Here is a 21317-nt window from a genome sequence, read left to right as displayed (position 1 = left end):
GAGAGAGGAGGGTGGGGGCCGTGTGCAGAGTGGCGAAGTAGTCATCTCACAGCCATCGTCACGATGGAGGAGGGGCGGGATCAGGGATGTGGGAAGGGGTGTCCGTGGAGCAGGGGGGCGGCGGGGTGAGCACGGGGCAGGGCGGCCATGGGTATTGAGTGTGCAGCGTGCATGGGGCAGGGACAGCGATAGGGGGCAGGGTTTGCGCAGTGCGTAGGGCAGGGGTGGCTATGGGGCTGGCCTTACCCTAAGGTGAACTGAGGCGGCTACCTCAGGTGCCAGACTGTGGGGGCTGGTGCCACGAGGAGCCAGGGTGTAGAAAATTAGTACTTGTGGCACCTTAGAGACTAACCAATTTATTTGAGCATGAGCTTTCGTGAACTACAGCTCACTTCATAGAAAATTGTGTCTGTTGCTGGTGCATATGTATTTTCTCTGCTCTAGATGCACAGAGGTGGTGGAGTGCTGTGCTGGAGGAAGGCGGGCACAAGACACGTAACAGGCAGGACAAAAGGTGAGAGGGAATAACAGAAAGCAGCAGGCGCTGTAGAGAGAGGAGGAGGAGCCTCTTATGTACCTCTCAATCAGTCCAGGCTCCTGGTGGTGCTAAACACCAGCTTCTCAGGGAGCTTCCTGTTTCCTGCTGCTTCCCTGAACCCACTTGAGGCGAACAGGCAGTCAACTGAAGTAGTAGGAGCCAGTTAGGTCCTTCAGACGCTGATATCTCCTCTCACTGAGGCCCTGCTACCAACCTGCTTATTTTTGCCATTCAGTTGAGTGTTGCGAGCCACTAGAGCTGGTACAGAACAGCAGTCATGAGTGAAAGAAGAAAATGCCCCTCTGGGGCAGCATTCAGAAAAAGAAAGCAAGCAACGGAAGCTTTTCTGTCTAAGCAGGAAGGAGCTCTTTTGAGATACATAGACACAAATGTTCAAGGTGAGCCTTCTGGCCCCAGTGAGGATGTGAGTGGTGAGGAGGTGCCTGATCTTCCAGTTAGAGTGCAGGTGACCTGGCAGCTACTGCAACATCCATATCGCCATCTCAAATGGATGTAACCATGCACATTCCTGAAGAAAAGTGTAGATCAGAGAAGAGTTTGGTGGAGGCACAAGAAACAGCTGCTGCTGAGTTTAGTTCCTTAAGTCTAGATGATCCAGGACTGTGGACCCACTTGAGCAGTAGCCTGAGGGACTTCCTTGTACTGCATGGGCCACAGCAAGTGAAAAACTTCATGTTCCCCAGAGACAATGAAAATAGAAGTTTCCATCCAACACACTACAGGCATGAAATCCCCAATGGTGACAAAGTGGAGAAGCCATGGCTTATGTACTCAAAACCCCAGAATGCTGCATACTGTTTTTGTTGCAAACTCTTCCAGTCTAATGTTCCAGCCACATTGGGTTCTACAGGAACAAAGGACTGGAAAAATCTGGCTAGAAATCTGGCATGCCATGAGAAGGCAGCAAATCACCAGAGAGCATTCCATAGGTGGAAAGAGCTTGAGATGAGACGAAGGTTAAAGGCCACCATAGATGATCAGCATCAAGAGAAGGTTGCATCAGAGTCCCTTTACTGGCAAAATGTTCTGAAAAGGCTCATTGCCATTGTGAGAATGCTTGCTACCCAAAACTTAGCACTGCGTGGCACTTCAGATCAGCTGTATGTGCCAAACAATGGAAACTTCTTTAAAAGTGTGGAGCTGATGGCTGAGTTTGATGCTGTACTCCAGGAGCATCTAACAAGAGTCACCACCCAAGAAATGTACACACACCACTACCTTGGAAAAACCAATTCAAATGAGATCATACAGTTACTGGCAACAAAAGTCAAAGAGAAGATTGTGGCAGATCTGAAGTCAGCAAGATATTACTCTGTTATTCTGGACTGCACACCTGACATCAGCCATACGGAACAAATGGCTTTAATGGTGCGTTTTGTAACAACAGCAGAACCTAGTGAAAAAGTCCCTGCAATGGTGACTGTCAGAGAGCATTTTCTAGAATTTATTGACATTGATGATACTACAGGAGCTGGTATGACAAATATGCTTCTTAAAAAGCTGGAAGATATGGGAATTGCAATAGCTGACATGAGAGGTCAGGGCTACGATAATGGTGCCAACATGAGAGGAAAGAATAGAGGAGTGCAGACACAGATCCGAGAGTTAAACGCTCAAGCTTTTTTTGTCCCATGCAGTTCTCATTCATTGAACTTGGTGGTCAGTGATGCAGCATCAGCTTCTAGTGAGGCTGCTGAATTTTTTAATGTAATTCAAAGCATCTATGTATTTTTCTCTGCATCAACTCATCCATGGCAAATTTTGAAGCAACATCTGGGAACATCCTCTCTGACACTGAAACCACTGAGTGCCACACGCTGGGAAAGTCAAGTGGAGGCAATAAAGCCTGTCAGACACCAAATTGGGAAGATAGATGATGCCATTGTTGCCATTATGGAGAATAATGCTATGACAGGAACTGTTTGTGGGAGAGCAGTGGCAGAGGGAAATGGAATCACCCGAAACATACATAACTTCAAATTTCTGTGTGGCTTAGAGTTGTGGCATAAATAAATTTGTTTGAAATAAATGTTGTAAGCAAGAGACTCCAAGGTGTTGACCTTGATATATCTGGAGCAATGGAACAACTGGACAAAGCAAAGTCATACCTATAGTCTTACCAGTCAGATGAGGGATTTCAAAACGTTCTGAAGAGTGCACAGAAGTTGGCAGAGGAACTACACACTGAAGCTATTTTCCCACCCATTCAAGAATACAAGAGTCACTGAAGAAGACGACATTTTGATTACGAGGCACGGGATAATCCCATAAGAGACCCCAAACAACAATTCAAAATCGAATTCTTTAACCAGGTGCTAGATTGTGCAGCACAGTCAGTTGAAGAACGTTTCATGCAGCTCAAGGAACGCAGCAGTATATTTGGGATGTTGTATGATATTCCCAAACTCCTCAGTATACCTGAAAAAGACCTACACCAGCAATGCAGGGCACTAGAGACAGTGTTGACACATGATGACATGCGCGATATTGATGCGAGTGATTTAGGTGATGAACTGAAAGCCCTTTCAAGATACACTTCAGCAGGATCAACTCCAAAGGCTGTTCTGGAATATATGTGCACAAATAAGATGACCACCCTCTTTCCAAATGCTTTTTTTGCTCTGCGCATACTTCTAACACTTCCTGTAACAGTTGCCAGTGGAGAACGCAGCTTCTCCAAGCTAAAGTTAATAAAAACACATCTATGCTCCACAATGACACAGGAGAGGCTGGTTGGCCTTGCAATTATCTCAATAGAGCATGAGCTGGCCCAGACTGTGGACCTTCAGGAGGAAGCAGTTCAAATCTTTGCAACCAAGAAGGCATGGAGAGCACCACTTGGATTATTCAAACAGATAAAAATGCCAGTGTTTACTATGCAGACAAGAAAAGTTACATTTGCTGTTCAGACATTTGAAAGTTAACTGTTACTTAAAATTTTTGAATGAGGCATTTTAAGTTGTTAATTCTCCTTTATTGGGGTAGGTAGCAGAGCAGTACCATGAGGGAGTAGAACAGGAAGAAGGCAGAATTGAGAGCTTTCAAAGTTTTGGCCAAACAAGGGGGCATGGGGGCGTCATTTGAGCTCCCTGCCTCAGGTGCCAAAATGTTTTGGGCCGGCCCTGGGGTGGGATGGCGGGCGGGATGTGCACAGTGCATGGGACGGAGACAACGGGGAGGGGTGTGGGGCGTGCGCAGTGCATGAGCAACCATGGCAGGGTGTGCACATTGCATGAGGCAGGGGCAGCCATGGGGGTGTGTGTGTGTGCTCAGTGCTTGGGGTAGGGGCAGTGCATTGGGCTGAGGGGCGGGGATGGGATGACTGGAGGGAGGCAGCTAGAGCTAAGCCAGACTTGGCCAGGCATACTTGCATTGTCCACACTAAATCAACAAAAGTGTCCCTCTCTCTGTGTAGTGGAGGCAGCTAGTAGTGTAGCATGGATGCGAGTGCCACTGCAGTGAGACTCCTCAACTTAGAGAGCCTCACATTTTCAACTGCAAAGGATTGTTGTGGCCTTCCTTTGAACAGCTCTCAGCTCATTGGGGGCCCTGAGCAGGAATATTTTTGGTGACCGGCCCCTTACCCCTCACCTACCCCCTAAAAATACCTATTGCATTATTTCCACAAACCAAAGGAAGGTTTCAGAGTAACAGCCGTGTTAGTCTGTATTCTCAAAAAGAAAAGAAGTACTTGTGGCACCTTAGAGACTAACCAATTTATTTGAGCATAAGCTTTCGTGAGATGAAGTGAGCTGTAGCTCACGAAAGCTTATGCTCAAATAAATTGGTTCGTCTCTAAGGTGCCACAAGTACTCCTTTTCTTTTTGAAAAGCAAAGGAAAAAACCCAACCCAACGCATACTGATACACTTCTTTAAAAGTCCACCTTAAATTAACAGTATTTTGTTGCAATACTAAATCAGGATCCCTTTGAGCTTTTTGGGTACTTAATCAATTGCTTTGCCTGCTTATGCCTAGTGCTGGCTCTCACATCTCTGCAGCCAACCTTTGCCATAGGGCAGGGTAAGTTCCCTTTAGATGTGCCTTTTCTTTGTCCTATGCAATAATTCCATTCAGATTTGGCTGTGATAAGTCACCATTTCCTCTCCTCTTTTGTGTTCCTCAGGGCAGTTTTGGCAGTCTGATACATAGGTGCTAGAACTATGGGTGCTGGGGGTGCTACCGCATCCCCTGTCTTGAAATGGTTTCCATTATATCCAGGGTTTACAGTTTGATTCAATGACTCTCTGCACCCCCACAATAAAAATTGTTCCAGCGCCGCTGTTCTGATGAAATCACTGTTTCTAGACTGCTCTGAGGGCTCCTGCCACTACCAAACCAGCAGCAGCAGATGCTGCTTTGGGGTCACAGGGAGCTACCAAAGAAGCTGTAGCACACCTAGCAATGGCATCAGTGGTCCAGTTTCCCTCTCCCTCCAGTCTCCAGGGTGGCAGCTCCCCCAAATTCCCTGGGTGTATGGGGAAGGGAAGAGAGAGCAAATCACATCAGGGTGAGCTTCTTGCAACCATTTCCCAGACCTAGCTGCAGCCATTCCACCTCCCCACCCCAAAACCAGCCTTCTCCTGCTGACTACTAATGTTATTAGTCCTGTAGTTCAAGTAGTTCAGTAGTAACAATCTGTCCTGCAATGCTGAAGGTCCAGGCTTCAAATGTCAGCATTCCTAGTTCTATCTTGTAAAAATTAACTTCAGGTATACTTTTATTCATTATTATTGAAATGAAATGTGCTTACGACTTCTAATTTTTCCCCTAATAAATATTTAATGTGAAGTAATAAACTGCTAGAAAGGTTGTTAGTCTTTCTTAATAATAAATTGCATTTTTGATGATACGTACAATAATTGATTCTTAAAATACTTTGTCATAAAGGCCTACTAGAAAAAATTAAAGTAAAATATGTCACGATAAAACGTAATCTCATTCCCATGACATTTAGAAACAAACACAATATTTTTTGCCATTTTCTTTAGAATTAGTCTAAGAAACATTATTCTAAAATTAAACATGCAAGAGAGCTCAAAGGGAAATTGATATTTTCCGTATTTAGTTTAATGAAAACATATTAATATGTGTGCTATTCTTTCAAATATTTATATCAATTTATAACGCACATATAGGTGCTAAACAACAGTTAAAAAAAATAATGGCAGAAATGAATTGCCCAGACAGAACCATGTAAAACAGAAGAATATCATTGTGATGGTTTGCGGGTTCACCCAGATAAAGTAAGGGGCTCTCTCACTGCCTGCCCTGTAACCCTGGGTGTTTGTGTTGTGCAGCTTTGGCTCAGAGTCCTGATACCAGCAGCCTGCTCTCAGCACAGTGGCCTCACCCTGGCTTTCACCAGCCTGGTTTCTCCTTGCAGGGTGACACCAACAACCCTTCCAATCCTGAGCCTCCCCAAAACCATCTCCCCGGCAATATCCAATCTCTCTCACTAGATATTCACAGAAGTTATGAAGTCCTCTGCCTGTTAGTTTAACTGACGATCCACCCTTCAGTTTAATACACAGCACTGAGATGGTTTTGTAATAAAACAAGGTGAGTTTATTAACAGAGAACAGATACTTAAGTGGCAATAAGAATAGAAGACACAGCTATGGTTACAAGTAAAACAAAACAAAACATGCTATCTAGTGACTAAAACTTAACTTCAGCAAGGTGCAATCTTTGTCTAAGCAGGTTTCTCACCTATAGTCAGTTCCTAGAGACTTCTACCCCCTTAACTGAAGGATCCGTCTTTCTCAAATTACAAGAGCTCTGGTCTCTTTTGTCCATCCAGTGATGGATACCAAAATGGCTTTCTGCCTTTGCTTGCATTTCCCAAAGTCTATAGTGTCTGCTTCAAGACCCAGGAAGGTCTGCCCCACCAACCTGTTACTGACAGGATCTGTGCTAGACTGTTAGTATGTGGTGTGGGTTGGATACAGTCTGCCTGCACCCAGTCTGGTCAAAGTTTGTGTCAGTGGCCGGGAGCACATAAAATATGCTCTGTGGCTGAAATACACATTTAAAAAAATATTACTATACATCGCATAAACTACATCAAGGTTGCTAGCACAGTAACTAGCTACTTGGCTCCTGAAACATTCATTATGCACTACATCATTTACAATATGTATGGTATATTATGAGTAGAAGTGATTGAAATTTTTCAGACAAAATGATTTTTCACAACAAAACAGCATTTTAAAAAACAAAACAAAAATATTCATGAAAAACTGTTGGCTTTTTTTAAAATTTATTTTTTGAGAAAATTATATCAAAATTTTATCAAAATCATTGTCAAAATCTTTACAGAAATGGTTATAGAAAATGTTTACTAATTACTCACTTCTTAGTAAATGAAAATTTTTGATAACCATTTTGATAGTGATTTTAATATAAATCTCAGTAAAACTTTTGAAAAAAATATGAAAAATGGGTAAGGTTCAAATCTTGTGAAAAGTAAACAACCCTGACATTTTTAATGATTGTTTTCATTTTTAATACCACTTATAATTATGACTTTTTCAGAAATGACTTTTTTGGCCTTTTAAAGTTGTTTTACAGAATCTTGAGTAAGAACATAAGAATGGCCATACTGGGACAGACCAAAGGTCCATCTAGCCCCGTATCTTGTCTTCCGACAGTGGCCAGGTGCCCCAGAGGGAATGAACAGAACAGGTAATCATCAAGTGATCCATCCCCTGTCACCCATTCCCAGCTTCTGGCAAACAGAAGATAGGGACACCATCCTGGCCCATCCTGGCTAATAGCCATTGATGGACCTATCCTCCATGAATTTATCCGTCAGCGATTGTTTTGGTGAGGGAAGAGGTCACAAATTTTTAAAAAATGAAACAAATTAAACAAATTCAGGCCTGCCTCTGCTCCAATTGAAGTCAACTGGAGTTTTGATTTTGATGACAGTGGGTGCAAGATCAGTTCTCAGTACATTCCCTGATGTCTGTTAATATTTTCTTTCTGTCACAGACCCTTATGTATTTCATTGAATCATTCATCTGTATTCGGATTTGAATGAATAATTATTAAAAATAATTTCAGTTATCTTTATCTGCTTTTACTGCACTTTCATTGAGTAAGTGAAATATGTATTTTTTTCAGTGCTTACAAAATAAATGAAAAAGGAACTTAGATATGAACAATAAGAGATTGTTTGTTTTCTCCCATTTGTCTTCTTTTGCCTACTGAACAGCTGTGACCTTTGCCCTGTTTATTCATCAGAAAGCACATATGTTAGGATCTAGGAGTTTCATTCACACAACCCATATTTGTCATGTTCAAATAAAATCCTACTCTCACCAGGGTTTGATAGAGTGAGACTAGTAGTCTTTACATCAGAACTCAAGAATCCAATATTCTACTCTGCTAGGTCTTGCTCCTGCTGAAGTCAATAGAGGTGTCACCACTGCCATTAATGGGAACAGGACTGTGCTTCTTGGGTTTATAAATGGTGTTATAAGTGGAATGGATAAAAGAAAAAATTAAGTGGCCAACAACATTTATGAACCATCTGACTGTCATAAGTGTATATCTGCACAGATATATCACATAACCATATAATCCTTCCTCATATAACAATAAAATAATAATAAATCAACACAACAAAACAACATGCACTTATGTAGCAGCTCCCATTTGAGGATTTCAATCCACTTTCCCAATCTGAATGAAGTTTATTTTCACAACACCCCTCTGAAGTAAGTGAGTATTATTATCCCAGTTTAACAGAGAAGAGAAAGTGAAGGAAAGAGAGGTTAACTGACTTGCTCAAGATCACAGAGCAAGCTGTAGAAGAGTTGGAAACAGATCCCAGGACTCCAAGCTCCTCATCATGTCTTAATCACAAGGCCATTCTTCCTTCTGCTTATGGAAAGCAGGGGAAACAGGATGGACAATGTGCTGAAGACATTTTCATGATATTGATGAGAGAGAGAGAGATTACATTGTACTTTAGGATCCTATTTCATCTTAAAGTCTGTCGGTGAATGCTGTCATGAAACTGGATTTTCAAGCTTATTTACCATTCAAAACTATTCACTGAATAGTTTCAATGTACAGTATTAGCCTTGGACAGCTGATCATTCACAAGCAATGTACTGTAAATATTTGAAATTCAAGAACTATTGGTGAGTTTTGTTTGAACACTTAGATCAGGGGTAGGCAAAACTATGGTACGCGTGCCGAAGGCGGCATGCAAGCTGATTTTCAGTGGCACTCACACTGCCTGGGTCCTGGCCACCAGTCTGGGGGGCTCTGCATTTTAATTTAATTTTAAATGAAGCTTCTTAAACATTTTAAAAACCTTATTTACTTTACATACAGCAATAGTTTAGTTATATATTATAGACTTATAGAAAGAGACCTTCTAAAAACGTTAAAATGTATTACTGGCATGCAAAACCTTAAATTAGAGTGACTAAATGAAGACTCGGCACACCACTTCTGAAAGGTTGCCGACCCCTGATTTAGATCATGGTATTGTTCTGTTCTCTAGTTGGAAGCAGACATTTCTGATGTGAACACATGCATTTACAACTATAAAAAATTCTTGCTAGGCAGAGGACCGGATTCTCCTCTCTCACACATGGGTGTAAAACAGGAGTAACTAACTCAATTTTAAATTGAGATGCCAGAGTGGAACACAGAATTTAGTCTAGTTTCTCTTGCCTTTGAAGTAGATATGAGAACCACTCCCTACAAAAGGTGAATTTCCCCTCTGTGCAGGGCCTCAGCACAAGGCCTATACACTACTTCAGTATCACTTAACCCTCTTTTGAATTTCAACCTAGATTATTTACCAGTTTTGTAAGATATCTTTTAAAGCAACTTACTATTTAATTATGAGTGGTTTCTTTGCTCTAAGAGTATTCATTTGAAATACTTCAAAGGCAGGAGACACACTGCTAAAGCTGTGCCCAAGGCTACATGACAGTTTTAGCTCAAATTGCAGTATTTAGGATGATTGTGGCCCCTACTGCCACCAGTACTTTTTTGAAGTATTTTTTGAAGTAATTGAAATACATTTAAAGCATGAAAACAAACAGTAAGTGAAAATCTTAAAGATTTCCCCCCTGCTATTATTAGATTTCTTGCCTGCTCTCATTTACATCTGTGCAAATTAGTAATAGCCCCACTGAAGTCACTGGTGTTACACCCGTGTAGAATTAGTGTGCAAGAAACTATCAGGCCCATACAGCTTTGGCAAAAGCACATTCAAAAGCACATAGCATTGGCCCGACTCCACTCCACTGGAATTAACAGTACAATTCTCACTGATTCAATGGGAGCAGAATTATGACTACACTGAGCGCTTTTGAAAATCCTATGCAAAAGTGCTAACAAATTACAGCCCATGCGTGTGTTGTCCACAGTTTGTCACATGTCAGATTACTCTCCTTTCTCAGCCCATATATCATCTTCCTAATGCTTCCCCTGAGAGAACTGCAGAGCTGGCCATTTTGTTTCCACTGATCACCCAGTTTAGTTTCTAGCCTTGTTCAAACTCTGTTTTCTTTTATTGTCCAGACTAATTATATTGCATTTTTTGTAATTTTAAAACAATTTTAGATACATTTTAATAAAAATCATATGCTAATTCATTGGGGAGACACTGCCAGAGCTTCCCCCCATAGTTGTCCTGTGAGGAGACCCACCTTCTTTTTCCTGCTCTAACCTCTTTTATTTCTGGGCGTCTCCTGAGCAAAGACCTTCAACGGGTGTTTGATGGTGGTGCTGATCTGGACAAATATCTACAAGCCACATATCCAGACATGGAAAGCTAGTTCATTACCAACCTGGTCCCTGATCCGACAGAAATAATGAACACGTTTTCATTCATTCAGAAGGCAGGAAACATTTAAGGAATGGATTCTGCTATTACAGTGTTGACTGATAACCAGGTAAAAATAGAGGTAAATAGATGAGAGTATTTTATGAAAGTAGGTGTGAATAATCTGCAATGCATGTTTTTTTTTTTAATACAATATACTTTTGATTCTTCTAACACAGTCACATGGCCAAATTCTGCCTTCAGTTATGCCTGTGTGAGCACATTGACCCCAGTGGAGTTACGTAGTTATAGGTGAAAACACAGTTTTGGCTCACTGTGTTGGTAAGTGCATTCTTTCTGACTGACATAGGATGACAAAATATGAATTGATCTTGGTTGACCAAAGTTAGAGTTTATGTGATGTGAAGAGTAATTCCTTAAGGTCACAGCAATTATTCAGATTTCTGCATATCTACTTAGTGATATCTAATGAATCATGTACTAAGGGCAGGGATTGTATTTAGAATTGGAAGCCTTCCCATCATTTCAGAAATGGGAAATTTCTCGAGCTAATTTGGTACATGGGTTATGTTTTTGCCCAGCACAAAGATGGAATGTTTGATCAGACACTGCCAATTATCTGTTAATATCCCTGTGAAAGTCGGGTGTGGGTGAGGGTATTTACTCACAAAAGTTTTCAGGGCAATTTTATTTTGCCATTTTCTCTGATGCAGGAAGGGGTTAAAGGGATGCTTGATCAATTCACCAAACTAAATAAAATGTCACCTCCATTTCCCCACAGCCCATGGTTATGCTTCTACCTTCAGTTAGGTTGCTGTATGATCATTGTGTATGCACTAGATCAAAACCAACTTATCATAAATGTCTTGAGAGAAATAAGATAAGTGAATTTGGGGTGAAAGAACCCTGAGAGGAATGTACGATATTACCCTTGAAAGCAGGTTAACTCCTTTAAACACACACACACACACACACACACACACACACACACACCCCACCCCCCCAGATTTTTGTTGGTTTTGAGTGGATAAGACTAGATCCACAAAGAAAAGTAAGAAAAAGCCTTGCATAGTCTGCACTGTGGAAGCTCATGCAAGACTGGCAAAGTTCTGAGGAATGGGTTACCAGAGCTTTGGGTATACTGAAGCAAATGTATTTTTAATTTTAATTTTACACACAGACTGTGTTCTTTAAAAAGACCAGAGTTTTAAAGACATAGTTCAGAATTATGTATCAGTTCTTTCACAAGAAGAAAACTCTACATGGTGAGTTTTTTTTTAAAAGTGCATAGTGGGCCTGCTCAAAGCCCACTAAAGTTAATGAAAAGTCTTTCACAGACTTCAGCAGGTCTTGGATTAGGCCCAGCTACTAAGGGTGAAACTTATGTCCTGTGCAGATGGTCAGACCAAGGCCTATGCAAAATGTACATCCCACTGAAGTTCTCAAAATTGCCCTTAAAATTACATTTTAAATGGTGCATAGGGCTTGTGCTGGCTGTCTGCAGAGGGTGAAATGTTGATTATTACTGATGATCAGGTGTTACTAGATGGACTTCATTGGGACTTGAGGGTACACAGAAACTCACATAACCCTGGCCCAGGAGAAAAAAACAAAACATGTTACATGAGATAAATCAAGAAAAAGTAAAGTGAATGAGACACAAAATTTGCTTCGACCTATCAGATGCAGACATCAAGGCTGCACTGCTGAAGATGGTACCCGGAAACACAGCAGATCTGGATGAAGGCATGGTGGAAATGATTAAATCCTTGAAAGAGGTTGGAGTACGCTGGCTCATGTGAGTCCTGTGCAGAGATTGGAAAGAGAAGAAAATCCCAGGACAATGGAGAAAGTCCATGCTAATACTGCTATACAAACAAAAAGGTGACATGCATAACTGTTCGAAGTACCGAGGAATTAAGATGCTGTTTCACAGCATGAGACTGTTAGAGAGAATCATAAATAGTTGCATTCACTGAACAGTGAAGGCCATTTTAGGAAAAGAGCAGCTTGGTTTTAGAAAAGGAAAAAAAAAAGCAGATGGTATGTCATTGCTAGATAGTTGGTGGAAAAGAAGCTGGAGGGATACATCAAGAATGGTTGGGCTTTCCTTGATTTGGAGAAAGCATTTGACAGGGGTGAGACCAAGGTCTGTGGTATCAGAGAGCAGCGAGAGGAGGCTGAGACGATATGGCCTTCTACAAAAGATGGATGAAGAGAATCCTGTTCAGGAGGCATTTGAGACTAGAGTTTGCAGGCAGAGACAAGAGGATGGCCAAGAAAACAGTGGATAGACTGTGTATGGGAAGGCAGAATACATACAGAGTGAACATTAGACTGGCAAGCCTGGAAAAGATTGATCCATAGACCTGACTCTAGCTAACTGGGAAAAGGGAAAGAAGTGGCGTGTACTTTTCACTTCATACTCTCCATTAATCTTAATCACACTTTTATAATGAATGGAGACTATACTTTGGCATTGCCTGTATAAAAATAAATTTTACATTTGAGGCCAAATTTTCAACGAGGAACCTATAATTATACCTACAAAATTTGTGCGTGCAAGTTAGATGAAGGGGAAAAAAGCGTCCCTGTTGCACATGCACTCACATGATTTCCTTCTACAAAGTTAGGTTTTTATGCTGACAAGTGTTTTTCAGATCATTAAAGCCAATTGAAGATTTGTCTTATATTGTATGGAGGACATCATCTTCAAAAGCACCACTACTAAAGTTGTTCAGCACAGGAGTTGATAGCACAAACCTCCCACACATTTTTTTAAATTAAAATGTTAAGACTTATGAGATATAACAAAAGAGTCTATTTATTGAACTGTTTGTTTAATTGAATGTACCATTTAAAATATAAAATATTAACATTTTAATTTACTGTATGCCTGTGAAATTATTGACACAGTATGGTAAAACTTGTTACAAGTGTAAGCGTAACTTAATATGGTTGCAGAGACGTGCCATGTCATTACAGAGTGATGGAATCTAACTATTTCATAACAAAATTTTAATATTTAGCACTTGTATATTGCTCTTTATGATGGTGAGTAAGCATTATTATCCCCATTGTATACAGCGGAAACTGAGACACAGATTAAGATCACATTTTCAAAAGTAACTAGCAACTTTGGGCACCCAAAAACTGAGGTGCCCTACCTGAGGTGTTGATTTTCAGAAGGTGTTGGTGTTGGTTTTCAGAAAGTTCTCAGCACCCACCCTTGGAAAACCAGTAACCTTCAAGATGTCTCAAGTTCAACATGTAAAAAATGAGAGACAAAAATAGAAGTAAAAAGCTTGGCTTTAGTGATTTGCTGTCATGACTGGGACGTGGGCAGTCTGACCTAGTGGTCAGACCAGGAGTCAGGCTGAATCAGAGTTCAGAATCCAAGACAGGCCAGAGGGCAAACTGAGAGGCAGGTAGGGTAAGGTTACCAGAGGAGCAGGGGGAAGTAGTTCAAATCAGAGAGGACCCAATGGCATGGACAACTTCCCATTTCTATGCTTGGTTTAAATAGAAGCTAGGAGCCAATCAGGACCTCTATCATTCTGTCAATCACATCCCAGGACTGGAGTCCTCAGTCAGAGTTCAGCTGCTCTTTTGACAATTGTTAGCAGTTCATTGGGTGGTGGGTTGGAACGTACTAATAACTAAGAGCCCTATGGACCAGTGTTTCAGAGCCGTGGTCCCTGATGATTGCTTAAGGTCCCACAGCAGACCAATAGCACAGCCAGGAATAGAACTAAGCTGTCTTGCAGCCTGCTTTCCAGAGACTCTCAATACCTCTGGCTCCTCATAACAGCTGGAATTTTGGGTTCTCGGCCCTTCTAAAAAAATCAGCTTCTGACTCTGAGACCACTTTTCTGTCCATAAAACTACGTTAGCAGTGTGTTTAAAAACATTTACAATTTTCCTTCACACATAAGAAGTTTATTTCAGACCTACCGCAGAGGACCCTACCTGTTTTGGCTAGTCAATAACCCCGTGTGACCCACCCTACTTTAAGCTCTGATTGTAAACAAATTTTCACTAGAACTTCTAGAGTATCATTCACATTATATTTTCAGAGATAAGATACATTTTAAAAAGAACTTCCCCAAAGCTCCCCAAAATATAGTGTGACAGATGATGAATATGTAAAGTTAGAAAACCAGGCCAGGCAGTTTCCTTATTACACTCCAAAGGGAAAAGCTTAGAGAAACATCACTTTATCTTCCCCTCCATCTTTCAGCATTTATACGATTTCTTTGTTCCTTTGTATTCTCCTGGCCCCCTCCAGATATTTGACAGACTCAGTTCATAAATTCATGGAGTTTTGCCTTTTTGATTCTTCAGACAAGAAAAATAATATTGAATTTCATTTATAAAAATTAATAGTAATAATAATAATATTTAATTGGGCTTCAATACAAGGCAGTGAAGGTATGAAATATAGTGCAGACTTAAAAGGGAGTATTGCCAGACACTTTGAACTAACACTGTGTATTCCATTGCATCCGGTGTATTATAATCTGAAATGATCAAAAAGTAGCAACTGCATTAGTGACCTTTTCACTGAGAGCTAATTACATAGTCATTTCATTATTCATTATATATATATATATAGTTTATATATTTTGTTTTATTACTTCTTTAATAAACATGCGTATTACAAGGGAGAAAATCCAGTTACCTAGATATCCCCCGGGCCTCTGGCAGTGGAAGTAGGAATTCTGTTCCAAACCTCTGAAAAGAGACCACTTTTATTTAAGTGCCTAAATATGGATTCATTTACCTAACAGTCACCCAGTCTTGAACATTTTGATCTAAATCACCTGCCCAAAGGCAGCCAGCATGTCAGTGGTAAGGTCAGGAAGAGAACCTAGGGATCTTGATGCCCTGCTATGTGTCCTAACCACAAGAAAACTCTGTTTCTGTATGTACTATGCTACTCCTTAAAATGAAACATTAGCCAATCCATGCCACTCTACACACACTCACCAAATCTATTTCCAGAGAATCTCGAGAAAATTTGCCCTTCCAAATATGGCTCTTGGTGATGTTGGATCACTATTTATACTGTCCTGATCTTCAGTGAACTGACAGCTTAGTCATTGTACCATAAGATAAATTTGATTGCTCTGTAATCCAGAGGTCAGAAGCCACTGTAGCAGCCTGAAGTACAGAGAGAATCTCCTTTGAAAGCTAGCACCATGTCTTTCAATACTAACTTAAATTACTAGTGCTCTCTTAAACGGTTCCAGTAACCCTCAGGAAAGTTCAGTCTGGTTCTGCCATGGCCCAACCATACCCCCTTTGCATGCTTTGTATTGTTCAGGCTGACAAAGCCAATTCATTTTCTTGTAAAATAAACATCCCAAAAGCCAAACAAAACAAAATATCCTTTGTGTTATCAGTAGAAAAAAAGCTGGTATTTACTCTTCAGCCAAGTGTACTGTATGTGTCTTTCTTTGCTTCTTCTTGCATTCTGTTTAGCATTTTTATTTACACCTTTTTATCCTTTTTTATCTTTCATTGATTGAACTTCATTTTATTTCCTTAATTCATTTTTGAACTGTTTGCACTGCTTCTTGTGTTGTGTTTTCTTGGTTAACATCACTCCTGTTAACTTTCTGTCCATAGACTTACATTTTATTCTAGTAGACCTTTCATCATAAGACTAATGATCTGGAAACAGAAGAGGTTCTAAAGATAGATGCAGTTGGGATACTTCTCTGAAGCTTATCAGATTTAGCTCAACTGTTGAGCCCTGTACCTATACCACCACCAAGCTCGACAATATGATCTCTACCCCATAACCCCTCTTTTTCAATGTGCCCCAGCTGTCCCACCTAACGCTTTCTCTTCTGGAGGCTCATTGGCCTGTTACTTACCCGTAAATGTGCAATTTTCAAAGGGTAATTGAAGGCCCACTTCTCTGCTCTGGTATCTACCCTTCTTTTCTAGATGTGACATATTCCCCCAGTTCAGTTATGACTTATCTTTTGGGGGAAGCTGAATAGCTCAGTCTGATTCATCAGGGCCCAATAACTCTTCCACTGCATCCAGCTGATTTGTCACTTGAACATTTAAAAGGCACAATGGACTTACACTAATGGTGTAATGGTCTCTTCCAAAGAGATGGGTTTCTGCCAAGACAAGCCAATACTGTGTATAAACAGTATTGTTACAGTGATTATTTATAAATCTCATAAGTATACGAAGTAAAGAGAAAGTCTGAAAATGGGATAACTCCATGATTTCTGACTTTGATGGCAAAAGAGAAATTTATGTCTAAAAATATAACCAAGAAGCTGAAATTATATTTGTGAGAACTTTTTCTAAGACTAATAACTTTGGCTTTGGAAATGCTTTCAGAGTTAAAGCTCAGTCCTCCTACCCACAGATCCACAAAGCCCAGAGGCAGTAGAATCATGTGATGAGTCCTGATTTTCCTATCACTTATTATAGGTGGAGCTGGTAATGATGCCGATAGTTAAGGTTGCCAAACTCTTTCCATTATCAGCCCTTGTTTTCAGTTGCTAATAACTTGGCCAAACTTGCAGTTATATAATTAAAGATTATATCATAATGCATATGCACAAGGAAGCGACTTATGGTTGCAAAGGCAACCTTAATTCTGGCATTTCCTAAATGATGAGTTCTTGACTTTGCAACCATAATGTCCTTGTCATTTTTAACAGGTTTTTTTTCCCATCTCAATGACATTATAAATCAGGAGTGAAGTCATTGAAGTCAGTGCAGTGACAATGGTGTAAAACTAAGTGTATGTGAAAAGAGAATTAAGCCCTGTAATTCTCCCCTGCATGGGAGTGGGTTATTGGGAAGCAGGGAGGCTGTTCAGGAAAACTGTGCTTCCTCTGTGCTATTGAGACAAATTCCATAGGGTATATCTCCATTGCAGCACATGGGCAGAGGCAGATTAAGGTTTCCACCAGAAAAGGTTTCTGGGCCAGAGCAAGTGGGAGGGGACCTCACCCTCTCCTGGTTCCACCCGTGGCCCCGCCCCCCAGTCCCACCCCTTTCTGCTTCTTCCCGGGGGCAGGGCCCACCCTGTTCCACTTAGGGTCCCCTTCTTGCACCCTGTCACTGTAGTCCTACAAACCTTTTTGCTTCTTTCTGTCCCCCCCACAACTGTGACCCCCAAGACCGGAGAAACTCTGTCACTGTGCCATGGCCCTGGGGCACAGCAGGGAGTGAGAGCTCCTCTATTCCCAGGGCTGCAGCGGGGGGTCCAGGTTCTGGGGCTTCCCCCGCCACCTCCCCCCCTGCAGGGGACCAGGGTTGGGGCGGTGGGGATTCTCCCCCCTCACCCAATGCTTCTGTCAGAGAGTGGGGTCAGGCGTGGAGACTTCCTCTGCTGCCCTGTGCCCAGGGGGCTTCTGCCAGTGACAGTTGGGAGCCACGGGGTGGAGGGGACTTCCCCTGCCTGGGGGCTTCGGACAGAGTCAGGAACCTCTGGGAGAGGCTTCCCCCACCTGCCACTGCTGCCACGGAGTGGGGTTGGAGTGTGGGGGTTTTCCCCACCAACCTGGCAGCGGGAGCTCCAGGCTTCAGCTGCTGGGTGGCAGATATTTTCTGGGGGCCCCGCAGGTGGCGGGCACAGGCCCCATGGACCAGTGGCTAATCTGCCACTGCACATGGGGCAAAGATTGGTTGGAGACTGGCCAGTGAGTTCATAAACTACACGATCCATTTGCCATTATATCTAGTAGGGCTTTGCAGAAGGTCACATTTGCTACATCTCTTATCACCAGTGAGCCTATACACCGGGTGCCTGTTGGCTGCCATATGTTGGGGTTAATGATTCTGCTTGGTTTTACTTGAGTTGCTTTGAGCACACAGCGGAGTTATGTGAGCTGTGTGCTCATTATCTAGATTAGGCCTGTGATGACAAAAGTGAAGATGAAACCAAGTATTGATAAAATCAAAGAATGAAGAGAGGGTGGAGTTATCTGAGTCATTAGAGGAATCAAACAAAACATAAAGGTGATTGTCATCAGCCTAGAAATGATACCCTAGAGGCTATATTTAGAAACTACATGACTGAAATTAAACTATAGCTATGTCAGGAAAATAAATAAATAAATCACATTCTTAAGCAGCATAGTGGTGCCGGTGACTGTGCAACTGAAAACAAGGAGCTGGGCTTGTCTGTACATGGTCTTTTTTTTAAAAAAAGTTCTGTTTTGTCAAGGCGAATGATGGAAGGCTTTCCACACTTCTGGCTTCCATATAAATTGGTTAGTCTCTAAGGTGCCACAAGTACGCCTTTTCTTTTTGCATATCCCTTTTGCGTGGGGTGTTTGCTTATTTCAAGTGCAAAATTAGTCATGCTTGTAAGGGCTGTTGCCAAGTCTGTTGGTTACCAATGGCTTTGGGTAGGTTTTATTCAGGATTGTGGGTTTGCTCACAGGATATCATTATTCTGTGGATTGCTGGTGCCAAGACAAGCTCAAAACTGCTGAAGAGAGAGGAATTCATAGGCTATCCCTGTTGCATCATAAAATCACATTTCTGCTTATGCTGTTATATCTAGCTGACTTCATATCAGGACAAGGGGTGAAATCCTGGTATCATTGACTTTAATGGGGCCAAGATTTCACCTGATATTTCTCTCTTCTTCTATTTTTAGGTTACATTGACTTTCCAATATTCGTGCTTCATGTCTTCTATTCCCAGTGTTTCTGCCACTTATTTATTACTGGGAGACTCAGAGCCTGAATATATATTTGCAGACAACATAGATACAGTTTCAGTTTGTGTGTGTGTTGCCATCATTAAACATACACAAAACACTATGATCGTATCAGTTTAACATTTTGGAGGATGAAGTAACTGTCAATTTTTAAAGGATATTGCAGCTGGTTTTACCTGCTGAAAATCTGTTTTTAGTCTTGTTTTAAGCTACTTCATAGTGGAAAAAGTCAGCCTCATGAGATTAAAAGGTTATCTTTGAAGAAGGCTGATTGCATACAGTATTGCCTGAAGTCAGCCCTCTGTTACAACAAGCATTGCCAATGCAGTGACAAATGACAGAATACTGTGGCAGCATTCAGACACTTTGACCTTTTGGGGTTTGCTTGTTTTAAAAGCTTTCCAAAGTTTGTAGAGGATGAGCTTTATATTTTAGACCCAGTAACAGCGATAAAGTGCCATTTCTGTGTCTGTTTTCCTTCAGTGGTTCTCTCTTTCCCTTGATCAGTATGAGTAATTTGTAATCTAAGTGCTTGATTTCAGTTTAGCTAATGGAGAATACGGGGCTGTAGCGGGCAGGACCTCAGTTAATTAAAAACAAAACAAAAGTTAGCAGTGTCTGATTAAGATAATAGTTCAGGGTATAATAGTGAGCACAATGAATTATGTTTTATAAAAAACTATGAAATTTTTGTAATATGGGATCTCACCACAGTATTTGGTACTAATGTCTTGTCTACACTAGAAAGGGCTTGTCGGTATAGATATACCTGTACCAATACCAGCAAACCTCTGTAGTGAAGGGAAACCTTATACCAGCTAAAGAACATTTTGGTTGGGTATAACTACACCCACAGTGTAGTTTTGCTGGTATAAAAATTCCATGAAAAAATCATACCTCTAACTGACATTATTATACTGTCAAAAGTTTCTAGCATACACCTGGTATCTGTCTCTGCTTAGAGGAGAGAAGAGACCACCTAATTTTGTGACGATTATATTGTATAGTTTAGCAAACTGTAGATTAGCAAAATTCTACTGTGCTAACTAATTAAATAAAAATCTTAGAGTCAAGGTTCTACTACTGGAGACCCTAGCCCTGGAATCAGCAAAGTGCCTGGGTATTCTGCGTAAAAACTGTGCAATAAAATAAATATATTTGTTGGAAAAGAGAACAGGAAAAGGAGGTTCTGTAATGGTTTTCAAAAATTAGAAAAGGAATCAGTTTAACATCTGCAATCAACATTACCTTAACTTTTGGCCAGACTTTAGGAATGGTGAGCCTCATGCACTTTGAGATTTTGCAAACTAATTGGAGTTGTTACTGTAGTGTTGTGTACTTTAGTATATCTTTTTGTGCAATGGTGATTCAGACTATTTTGAGCATCCATGTGTTTCCATGCATGTGTCTGAAGTAAATATGTTTTTTCAAAGAGAAGCCTGTGCTTTTCACATACCACGCAAGCAAGACCAACAGAAGTTGGTGCCCTGCTGTGAATGTATTGCATCCCTGCCCCACCCCCCCAAAAAAAAAAAAATAAAAAGAAGTTAAGGGTACACTAAGGCTGCAAAGCCTTGGACTTAAATGCCAGAATTCAGGTTGTTGGTGCAACCTTAATTCAGCCCCTTTGTGCATACACAATCTTTATGTACATGATCACATTCTATTTTTTTCCCATAGGAAGTTTTGCACTGGCAACCTTAATTCTGGCATTTCCTTACTTTTGAATGCTTGACTCTGCAACATTAATGTTTTTTTAACATACATTTATTTGGGTGTTTTTGTTTGCTTATTTGTGGCCAGATTAGAGGGGAGGATATAAATTTCCTAAAATTTTGGAAAAGTGAAAAAAAGCACAAAAATTTCATTATGTGGAACCATCCTGACTCCCTATTCATGGGTCATCACCAGGGTTGGAATCTTTAGATCCATAGCAAAGTCTTCTACCATTTCAAACTACAGAGTAACTGGTAGCCACAGAAGCTTGAATTGTTTAAATTTGGTGAAATTAAAAGTCATTGAAAACAGGGTGTTGAAATGGAAAGTCTTGGGCAACCTTAACTATAGGCATCACCACCTGCATCATCTACAATATAATGTATCTGTTTTTTCTTTAGAATGTTTTCCCCTCTTCTGTCTCCCTCAAAATTATTTCTTAAACAGAATGTGAATATAGTGGTGTTCAAATCTGAGTCAAATTTCCAAACCTGTGATGCTTGAGTAGTTTCAAATTAG

This window comes from Natator depressus, chromosome 5, assembly GCF_965152275.1.
Source record: "Natator depressus isolate rNatDep1 chromosome 5, rNatDep2.hap1, whole genome shotgun sequence".
Taxonomy (NCBI): domain Eukaryota; kingdom Metazoa; phylum Chordata; order Testudines; family Cheloniidae; genus Natator; species Natator depressus.
This window is presented reverse-complemented; position numbering follows the sequence as displayed.